We start from the raw sequence: 11,457 nt of genomic DNA, 5'->3' as shown, positions 1-11,457 counted from the left end.
ATCTGAGTCCTTCGGTGGTCCCGTGCTTATCTCAGACAAAGGCATTCCAAACTGGCACATGGCCAGGATATCCTCTAAAGAGCTTAGTGACTCCTCATACAGATCTGTTAACATGGGATTGCTGACTAGCTAAACTACATTAACCATAAGCCATCTGTTAAGGAGACAGCACTTAATCCAATAAATGCCAAACATTCTAACATACAGATCTACATGCTCTAGTCAGAGTTACATGATCCAGAACAGAGGGTATGTGTATCAACCACAGCCATAGCAAAATGATAAGCATGTGATAATTTCATCACCCAAAAGCTACTAGCAATCATTTACTTTGTAAGGGTTTTTAGCTCAGAATCATAAAAAATTCCACTGAGACTCTGAACATGAGGCTACTGCAAAAGAAACAGCTTTATTCTTAGATCAAAGAGAAGCCGAGTGTCCTGTTCTTCTCCTCTTCCTCCTGACACAGCAAGGCATAGGAGAAAAGAGACAAAGACAAACAGATAAAATTTTTCCATTTTATAGTTAAACATTTTCTCATGCTAACAAGCTAAAAGATTTCTTTTTTAAAAAATAGTTTTTATTAAGTAAACATTTAAAAACAGATTGAACACAGTGTGACTTTTCTGGCTGTTATTTTGCCATACATACTATACCATATACCATATACCATCTTAGTCATTGATCTTTTATACCATTTACATATTGCATTTTATACTATTTACATATTTATATATTTACATACATATTTACATCTATTTATAACATAACTTCCATTTCCATTCTTATTTCATATTCTTTCTGATCTCTATCTTACGCTCACTTTGAGGTTGAAAATGTACACTTTCTCTCTTCTAGATGAGCTTTCTTTGTTCTGACTTTTTCTCCTTGAGTCTAACCAATAATACATCTTGTCCCAAACTTCATAATACTCTCTTTCATCCTTGTCCTTAATTTCTAAGGATAATCTATCCATCTCTGCACATATCAAAACATTTTAATTAGTTCACTCTCCACCAGGGAATTTCCGTTTTTCCAGTTCTGGGCCTACACCAACGTAGCTGCTGTTATAATATGCAACATTAGATATGTCTCTCCTTTGTTGAACTTCCCATCTATCATTCCCAATAAAAACAATTCTGGTCTGGAATATATTTTCAATTCCAACATTACCTTCAGCCAGGTCTTTATTAGCCGCCACAATTATTTGGCTTTGGAACAGGTCCACCACATGTGATAATAAGTACTTAACATTTTCTTGCACTTCCGACATTGTGGCGATGTATCTTTTCTCATCTTTGCCAATCTTGTTGGGGAGAAATGTCACCTGTAAAACATTTTGTACAGATTCTCTTTGTATGAGGTGGCCAAGGTTAGTTTTCTATTTCTGTCTCATAACATTTGCCATTTGTCTAGGTCAATATTATATACGAAATTTTGGGCCCATGTTATCATCACTTCTTTAACCTGCTCCTCTTCCATTTTACATTCCAATAAATATTTATATGTTCTTTTGATTGCTTTCTCCTCCGTTTCTAATAATATTTTATCTAGTGTTATCAGATTTCTCCCTATACCCCATTCCTTTTTGTCTTTCTTATAACGTGATTGCACTTGCAGGTATGCCCACCATCCCAATTGTACCCCGTTTTCTTTTAATTCCTGTCTAGATTTAAGTTCCCCTTGTTCATTTAAAATATCTCTGTAGGTGACTATTTTTCCCAAGTTCATAAAGTTTGGATGCACTAGCGCTTCCAATGTTGACAGCCATGCCAATGTTTTTGTATAGTTCTGTTGTTTAATTTTAATCCACACATTGAATAATGTTGCTCTAATATAGTGTCTCTGGAAGTATTGATGAACATTATATCTCTCATCCCACAAAAATGCATGCCATCCAGATTGTAAATCATGACCCTCTACAGTTAATAGCCTTCTATTTTTTAAATTTATCCAATCCCGCGCCCAGGTGAGTATTGCAGCTTGGTAGTACAGCTCCCAGTCAGATAGTCTGAATCCCCCCTCTTTTTAGCTTCTTGTAATAGTTTTAATTTAATTCTAGGTTTCTTCCCCTGCCAAATAAATTTCAATATTATTTTATTCAAATTTACAAAATATTTGTTTCTCTAATATTATGGGGACATTCTGAAATAAAAAGAGTAATTTAGGTAAAATGTTCATCTTTACAGCTGCAATTCTCCCTATAAAAGAGAGTTGCAAATTTTTCCATCTTTCTAAATCTTTCTTTATCTGATTGTTTAAGTTAACATAGTTATCTTCTTTAATTGTAATAAATCTTGCTGTTAGCGGTGCTCCCAAGTATTTAACTTTCTTCACTATTTGGATGTTTACTTTTTCCATCAGGTCAATTTTCTGTGTATTAGTTATATTTTTAACTATCATTTTCATTTTATCTTTATTGATTTTCAGTCCCTTTACCTCTCCCTATTCTTCTAATATTTCCACCAGTCTTGTACCCAAATGTAGCGGTTCCTCTAAGATAAATACGAGGTCATCCGCAAATGCTTGCAATTTGTAGGTTTCTTTCTTAATATTTAAGCCTCTAATTTGACTTTCCTTTCGCATCATTCTAGTCAGTACTTCGAGAGTTAATATAAACATTAATGGCGAGAGCGGACATCCTTGTCTTGTAGGTTTCCTAATTTGGAAGCTTTGTGTCGCTTCTCCATTGATTATAACTCTCGCCTCTTATTTATCATATATAGCTCTGAATATGTTTATAAAATTTCTGCCAAAATCCATATAGCCTAACTGCCTCAACATGAAGTTCCAATTTACGTTGTTGAAGCCTTTTTGTGCATCTACTTGTTTTTCACTATGAATCTCGTAGTACTCCAAAATATTCAAAATTATCCGCATATTGTTTCGAATTTGCCTTCGTGGTAGGAAACCATTTTGGTCTGCGTGTATAAATTGTTTAGGTATCTTTTTAACCTTAAGATTTCTTTTTTGTTTTCCTTATCTATCAGGTTGAGCACAGTTTGTTACAGCACATTGCTCTGAATGCACAATTGCTGGCAGGCAGCCTTGGGCCTTTTTCTCCTTGAACAAATACATTTACAAGCTAAAGCAGGAGAATAATACATTGAGAGCAAAACGGAAAACACATTTAAAGTTACAGCTTAGCTTTTTGGTCAGCATAATTTTAAGTTATCTCTGAGCAAACTATAGAGTGCAAACAAGAAAGAATGAACAATGACTGGGTTATACATAAAAGATTATCTCTTGATCGCTTCAATTTGTTAGGACATTTGAAAAAAGGGTGCTGTGTTTGCCAGGGCACTTAAAAGCACATATTATCATTTGCTCCCTTCTTCCCACAAATATCCCTAGTGTTTGCCACCCCCAGGTGTGATAAATGTGAAGCCAGGAGGGACTGCTTTTCAGTTTAACTGGTTCTTCAGAAAAGTCTTCCTGTGGGAATCAGGCGGATGTCCTGGATTATACTCAGACACATATTAAAGATCAAGTTTTTCTGGAAAGCATTTTAATTTATTTGGGGTCATTTGTGTTGTTACTGGTTCTTTTTTTCCCCTGAGTTGTCATTTTTAATATTCCCAAGGTTGATTTTATGTTTTTAGATTTATCATGACTGTTGTAAATTGTCCCACATATGGTACTCATATAAATCCCAGGATTTGGATTGCTTGCAATGTGATACAAATAAAATAAATAAATGTTGGGTAAAGGAAGACAGCTGGATGTTGCACAGAAACTTCTGTTTAGAATTATCTGCTCTTTCTGTTGCGGATGATTATCTTATGTGCACTATCACAGACTAACTCTGCCCACAGTTGGAATTCAATCATGAAGGGCTCAAGGTTGCCACAGCCTTCCATCCATTTGAGGTTGGAAAAATGGGGACCCAGATTATTCGAGGCAATATTCTGACATTGTAAACCCTCCCAGAGAGTGCTGTGAAGCATTATGGGACGGTATATAAGTTAAAGTCCTCTTATTCTCCTTCCTCAACTGCTTATCCCCCTTTTTTCTAGCTATAAATAATTTGCAGTAATTTGTTTTAGTAGCTGGAGAATGGTAGCCAGGCCTTACAATCTGATGTTCCAGTTGAAATAGATGGTGTTACCTACTGTGACTCTTGTTATGTCCTGAGCCTTGCAAGCAGGCTCGGGGCATTGCAGGCGGTCCCGGGCAGGTGCAAGCTGCCCGGGACCAGACAAGCTGTTGCCAGTGCTTGTGCGCATGCGTAAGTACTGGCGCGCGAAAAGTAACACATTGACCCGGGAAAGTCCTATAAAAGGAGGCCGAGAATTTGGGTGTTTGCCGCCATATTCCAATGTAAGCTGAACTGAAGAACAAAGGTTTCCTGAGAACTACAACTGCTTCTCGTGTCTTACCATTTCGCGATGGACTCAACACTGGTGACGAAGGTGGGATGCCTTACATCGGAAAAGAGAAGGTGTAAGCTTACCCGAGTGAGTCCGGAGCGGCAGGAACAGCTACCCGCCAATCCAGCGTGCATTCAGGGGTAGGCTGGCTGATAGACCCTCCCTGATACAAAATGGTGAAGATTGGAAGGCTTTCGGAATTCGACGTCTCACATCCAGAGAGGTGGGAGTCCTACGCAGCCAGGGTGGAAAACTACCTCAAAGTGAACCAGGTGAGGGAAGAGAGCTTGAAGGCTTCCACCCTGCTGTGCGTTTGCAGTCAAGACGCATTCGAAATCACAGAGAACCTCGCAGCACCTGTTCCTTTAGAGTCTGTCAGCTACGCAGATCTAAAGAAGTTATTGAAGGAGCACTTCCAACCTAAGATGTCCGTCATCGCGTGGCCTTCGAGCAGAGGGATCAACGACCCGGAGAATCGGCCAAGGAGTACATCGCCGCACTGAGGAAAGCCGCCAAACATTGCGAGTTCAAGGACCTCGAAGAACGATTGAGGGACTGGTTCGTATGCGGGCTAAGGCATCGAGAGTTGCAACAGAGACTTTTCGCCAAGGAGGACTTGTCCTTCCAAGATGCCTTGAGAGAGGTCACCGCAGAAGAAGCAGCGGGCGGCGCATTCAAGAACTTGTGGCCAATCAGGAACAGCCCAGATGCTGCATCCGTGCACCAGGAAGAAGTCCAAAGGAACTCCGAGGAGGATCCGGATGAGGAAGTGGACCGTCTCCACCCCACAAAGGAAGGAAAACCAAGAGGAAGCTCTTCACCTCTCCCCAAGTGCATCGGTTGTGGAGGTCGCCACAAGAGAGCCGACTGCAAGTTCCGCTCCGCTATCTGCCGGGCGTGCGGAAAACAAGGACACATTGCAGCTGTGTGCCTGGGCCGCCAGAAAGTACAACCTCAGGAAGAATTGAGCCTGAAAGGTACCAGGGTCCCCAGCCAGAATAGAGTGGGGTTTTGCGCTTCGCGAAGAAGCATCTACAGGACAGGCACACACAAGCCCATTAAGAAAAAGCTGTCACTTAAGGTGAAGCTACAAGGGGTTCCATTAACTATGGAACTGGACATGGGGTCTGCACTTTTGATCATTTCTATGCACACATTTAGGAAGATTTGTTCCGGTAGTGGAACTCAGGCCAAGCTGAGGCCTTCTGATATTGTGTTAACAGACTTTCAAACTCCAGAGTGTGTGATAAGGGGGAGGCCACCCTTAACGTACAGTATAAGGATTTTGAAGGTCCACTAGACATATTAGTAGTAGGGGGTGAACGAACGAGTCTCATAGGACTCGATTGGTTTGAGGCCTTGGGAATACACGTCACAGGGCTCAACAGCCTACAAACACTCGACCTACAGGAAGTCTGCAAAGAATTTGCAGATGTTTTCAGCCCCCAGCTGGGCACGTTCAAAGGACCTCCTGTGTCCTTAAAGCTAGACCCCACTGTCACTCCCATTAGAATTAAAGCAAGAAGGGTCCCTTTTGCTTTAAAGAGTAAAATTGACACTGAATTGGATAAACTGATCCAACAAGGAATCTAGAACCAGTTGACTCCAGTCCATGGGAGACCCCCATTGTCACGCCTCTTAAGGCAAATGGGGACATTCGCATCTGTGCTGATTACAAATGCACTCTAAATAAGGCATTGCAGCAACATGCCTACCCTGTTCCTGTGGTCAGTCATATCCTGGCCTCCCTCAAGCGGGGGTGCGTTTTTGCAAAGCTTGATCTAGCTCAAGCATATCAACAGCTGCCTGTTGATGATAACGCTGCCATAGCTCAGACTATTGTGACCCACAGAGGGGCTTTCAAGGTAAAGAGACTTCAATTTGGAGTAAATGCCGCTCCTGGGATTTTCCAAAGCGTAATGGAAAACACACTACGGGGTATACCAGGGGTTTGCCCCTATTTTGATGATGTCTTAATTGCAGGAGACTCCACACACATTCTAGCTGAAAGGCTAAGGGCTATCCTATTAAGGTTCAGGAAAACGGGACTCAAACTCAAGAAGGACAAGTGTAAAATTGGGGTGCCTTCTACAGATTTTCTGGGGTTCAAAATTGATGCTGCTGGGATTCATCCTGCTGAATCCAAACTAAAAGCCATTATGCAAGCCCCTACGCCAAAGTCTAAGGCCGAACTACAGGCTTTTCTGGGCCTTCTGAATTTCTACAATTCCTTTCTTCCACACAAGGCTAGTGTAGCTGAGCCTCTTCACAGGCTATTAGATAAACAGGCAGCGTGGCAGTGGTCACAGACACATGAGGCAAGTTTCAATGAGGTCAAGGTCTTGCTCACTTCTAACAGTGTACTTGCTCACTTCAATGAGTCCCTTCCTGTGTGCATCGCTTGTGATGCTTCCCCTTATGGGGTAGGTGCTGTTCTGAGCCACCTCAGGTCTGATGGAACTCAGGTTCCTGTTGCATATTACTCCAGAACATTGTCTTCAGCTGAGCCAACTAAGCTCAAATAGACAGGGAGGCCTTAGCTGTTGTTGCAGGAATTAAAAAATTCCATGATTTTTTATATGGTAGGCATTTTACGGTCTTCACTGACCATAAGCCTTTGCTGGGACTGTTTACCACACGTAAACAAACTCCCCAAATCATCTCCCCCAGGATGCTCAGGTGGTCTATCTTTTTGTCTGCATATGATTTTTCCCTACTTCACAAGCCTGGGAAGGAAATGGGCCATGCTGATGGCCTCAGTAGATTACCCCTGCCGGTAATAGAGGCTGACCCCACGCCAGCCATCAATATTCTCTCCATTCAAGCCTTGCCCGAGTCCCCTCTGAATGCCAGGGATGTAGCCACTGAATCAGGCACAGATCACACACTTTCACGTGTCCTTTCTTGGGTTTTGTCTGGATGGCCTGAGCACTGTCCTAGTCCTGAGTTTCAGAGTTTCTGGTCTAAAAGGAATGAGTTGTCCACCTCTCAGGGTTGTCTGCTTTGGGGAAGCAGAGTTGTCATCCCCACCTCAATGAGGACTAGGGTCTTAGATTCCCTCCACGAGGGTCATCCTGGCATTGTTCGAATGAAGGCTCTTGCACGCAGCCACTTGTGGTGGCCTGGTGTAGACAAAGACATAGAAGCTAAGGTGCATGCTTGCCACCTTTGTCAACGCTCACGCCCTGAAATGCCCCAAGCTCCTGTGCATAGATGGGAGGAAACACAGTCTCCATGGTCTAGGGTGCACATTGACTATGCTGGGCCCTTTCAGGGTCAATTCTTCTTGGTCCTCATTGACAGCCATTCAAAATGGCTTGAGGTTGTACCTGTCTCTTCCACCACCACTGCAAAGACTATTCAGGTACTGAGGGGGATTTTTGCTGCACACGGGCTCCCAGACGTCATTGTGTCTGACAACGGCCCTCAATTCACTTCCTCTGAATTCCAAGCTTTCTTGCAGGCTAACATGATTCGTCATGCCACTTCTGCACCTTTCCACCCGTCCACCAACGGTATGGCTGAACGCATGGTTCGCATCACCAAGGACGCCTTGAAGAGCTCACCTACGGGGACTGGCATCACAGGTTGGCTGACTTCCTCCTTTCTTATCGCACCACACCATCCACTTCTACAGGGAGAAGCCCAGCTGAACTTCGTTGGGGGCGCAAACTGACTACCAAGCTTGACCGGTTGCATCCGGACAGACTGCCTCCTTCTGTCTCACACCCCAGGGCACCTAGGCAACTACTTGTGGGTGCCCCGGTTTGGACTCGTAATTACGGGCCTGGTCATACATGGGTCCCCGCATCTATATCCAGGGTCACAGGTCCTCTATCCTACGAGGTATCCCTGGACAACGGTCGTGTCCTGCGTCGGCACATTGACCAACTTCGCCCTAGACGGGACCTTCCCACTGAGACTCCTGGGTCTTTTCCAGGGGGGGGAGGGGGAGCCCTTTGGGCAAAGGGAGGGGCATGGAATGATGCCCATCATCAATGGGGAAGCCACAATCAGCCCATCCCGAGATTCCGCAATTGCTCCCAACAGGAAGTCATGGAGCCCAACTAGAACCCAGGCATCAATGCCTACTCCAGCCAGGGAGTCACCCCGGGGGCATGATCATTTCTCACCCGCATCACTCAGTACTCCAGTCAGAGAGAATACCCGGGAGCATCCCAACAATCCATTCCCTGCAAGAGAGCTGGCACACACTCCTCCTAGTTGGCCTGACTTCAACCCTGTCCCTAGAAGGGGGCAAACACACAGGGAGGTGGTCGAGGAACCAAATCCCGACTACAACACCTCTGACTACACTCAGGGGACAACTGAGTTTTGGGACAGTACTGAAACCCACACAAGCCCGGATACAGAACGGGATTCAGGGGATAGACAGCCTCCTGACAGGTCTTGGACGGACCTAGGAGGTTCTACAGAAACGCCCAACAGTGACAGTCACTTAGAAGGGCCAGAGAGCCTACAGCTAGGTGGGACAACCAGGTCATACACTGGAAGAAGCCCTGGCTTGATGAGCCCGGTGGACAAGCAAGTAGGCCAGGCACTGGGGCCCAGTCCTTGGGAGGCACCAAGGCATGATAAGGGAAACAGGCACACGCCACCCCTCAGTCAGGGGGCACCTGCCAGACACCCAGAGCTTAGGAGGTCACAGAGAGCAAGGAAATCTTCTAAGTACTACATAACACTACTGGCTAAACAGAGTCAGTAGAAGAGTAGGAACAATGAGGGAGTAGAGCACTGCATTAAGAAAATGGGTTGTTTATTATTATGGCATTTTAGCCCGGGGGAAAGGGGTGTTATGTCCTGAGCCTTGCAAGCAGGCTCGGGGCATTGCAGGCGGTCCCGGGCAGGTGCAAGCTGCCCGGGACCAGACAGGCTGTCGCCAGTGCTTGTGCACATGCGCAAGTACTGGCGCGCGAAAAGTAACACATTGACCTGGGAAAGTCCTATAAAAGGAGGCCGCGAGTTTGGGCGTTTGCCGCCATATTCCAATGTAAGCTGAACTGAAGAATAAAGGTTTCCTGAGAACTACAACTGCTTCTCATGTCTTACCATTTCACGACGGACTCAACAACTCTGACCCAAAAATTAATCACAAATATCTGAGTGATCTCATGAACTCAAATGATTATCTGTAAAAGAGGCCACTACCTATATGGTTGCCATAGTTCTGGCAATTCTATAATGTCAGAAATCATGGTAAAATGATGTCACAAGCAGACAGAACTCTCAACTTGCAGTGGCCTTCTCCTGCAGCCTCCATATGGAATGACATGTGGTTGTTTGGTAACCGCACAGGGTTACCTCCATTGTAGGCTGCCATATTGCAAGGCATCCTTCACTGGAGTCAGACGACAAAGAGAGGATGTGCAGCATGGGATGTGTTGCCACATCTGCTACCCAACTTTTTTTTGTTGGGATCCTTCTGGTGTGTTTTATTAAAAGGCTGGATGGATTCATACTTATATGCCCAGCCTCAAACATAAATTGTAGAAGGAATACCAAATCTCCAACTTTCGACAATCTGCATATTCAGGAGAAGCTTGGTAATTCCATTGAAATTGACAGTCCATCTATATTAAAATCAGTGAGTAGATTAAATAACCCAAATCCTCATAAATATTTGGATGAAAAGGAGTCTCCTGAAAATCTGCTGAAAAGACTGTACAAATCACACAATGACCTACAAGTGGCACCCAAAGCAAAAATAACTGAAAATACAGAGGAGTCTTAAGAACTGGACATCCAAAAGGCATTACGTACAATTACAAAAACTTCTGGTGAGATCAGACTGGGGACTAAAAGCCTTCTAAAAGGGTTAAAGAGCTATGAGAATATGATACAGAGAGATCTTGAAAAATATCCAAGAAAAAAAGACTTAGCAGTTAGGTTTCTAACAAACAGCCGAAGATTATCAGAAACCATTGGAAAACTTGCAGGAGAGCAAGTAAAGCCTACTTCTGATACAATGAAAAGATTAAGGATCCAACAGGAAATAAAACAAGAAGGTCATGATCTAGGGAAAAATCCAAGGGAAGAAGATTTATTTCTTAAATTTATAACAAAGAGGCGAAAATTTGCAGAAAACGTTGGAAAACTTGCAGGAGAGCAAGTAAAACCGATTCCATATGCAATGGTTGAACAATTGTGGAAGCCTGTAGGGCAACAAGGGCCTATGAAGGATAACAGGCAGCCAAAGATGTCTCCCAAAGCAAAAATAATAGCCAATGTAGAGAAAAAGTATGATAACCAAAAGAGAGTGGTTATAGAAATTTTAGAGGTCTATGGAGACATCAGCATGAGGAATAAAAGTCTTGTGGAAATATTAAGGTTGAATCAGGAAACAAGAAATGACGATTTTGATGTTGTGAGAAATCCAAGGGAAGAGGATATATTTTTTAAGTTCCTAACAAAAAAACGACAATTTGCAGAAAACTTTGGAATACCTGCAGGAGGGCAAGTAAAATCAGTTCCATATGCAATGGTTGAACAATTGTGGAAGCCTGTAGGGAAAAAAGGGCCTATGAAGGAAAACTGGCAGCCACAGGTGTCTTCCAAAACAAAAATAACAAATAATGTAGAGAAAAAGTATAATATCCCAAAAAAAGTGGCTACAGAATTTTTGGAAGCTTCCAGTGCCGTCAGTTTGAGAAATGGAAGCCCTCTGGAAAGATTAAGGAGCCATCAGGAAATAAAACAAGAAGGTCATGGTCTTGGGAAAAATCCAAGGGAGGAAGATTTATTTCTTAGGTTCCTAACAAAGAAGCAACAATTTGCAGGAAACATTAGAAAACCTACAGGAGAGCAAGTAAAACTGGTTCCATATAGAATGGTTGAAAAATGGTGGAGGCCCATAGGGCAACAAGGGCCTATGAAGGATAACAGGCAGTCACAGGTGTCTCTTAAAGCAAAAATAACAGATAATGTAGAGAAAAAGGATGATATCCAAAAAACGTGGCTACAGAAATTTTAGAAGTCTCTGGAGAGATCAACCCAAGGACTAAAAACCCTCTGGAAATATTAAGGAAGAATCGGGAAACAATAAAGGACGGTTTTGAGTTTCTGAGAA

The 11,457-nt window shown here is 43.3% G+C and overlaps 1 long non-coding RNA gene across 1 annotated transcript; it reads right to left on the bottom strand.

Annotated features, from left to right (window-relative positions):
- Nucleotides 1-384: 384 nt before the first annotated feature.
- On the bottom strand, nucleotides 385-9,531 carry LOC120302617. The gene is made up of 3 exons (XR_005555175.1): nucleotides 9,441-9,531; nucleotides 1,174-1,327; nucleotides 385-460 (listed from the first exon to the last, which is right to left on the bottom strand). It is a non-coding gene; the product is annotated as an uncharacterized LOC120302617 (long non-coding RNA).
- Between the last annotated feature and the right edge of the window lie 1,926 nt (nucleotides 9,532-11,457).

The sequence above is a fragment of the Crotalus tigris genome, unplaced genomic scaffold (genome assembly GCF_016545835.1).
Source record: "Crotalus tigris isolate CLP2741 ecotype Arizona unplaced genomic scaffold, ASM1654583v1 scf7180000024437.13266115, whole genome shotgun sequence".
Classification (NCBI taxonomy): Eukaryota; Metazoa; Chordata; class Lepidosauria; order Squamata; family Viperidae; genus Crotalus; species Crotalus tigris.
This window is presented reverse-complemented; position numbering and strand designations above follow the sequence as displayed.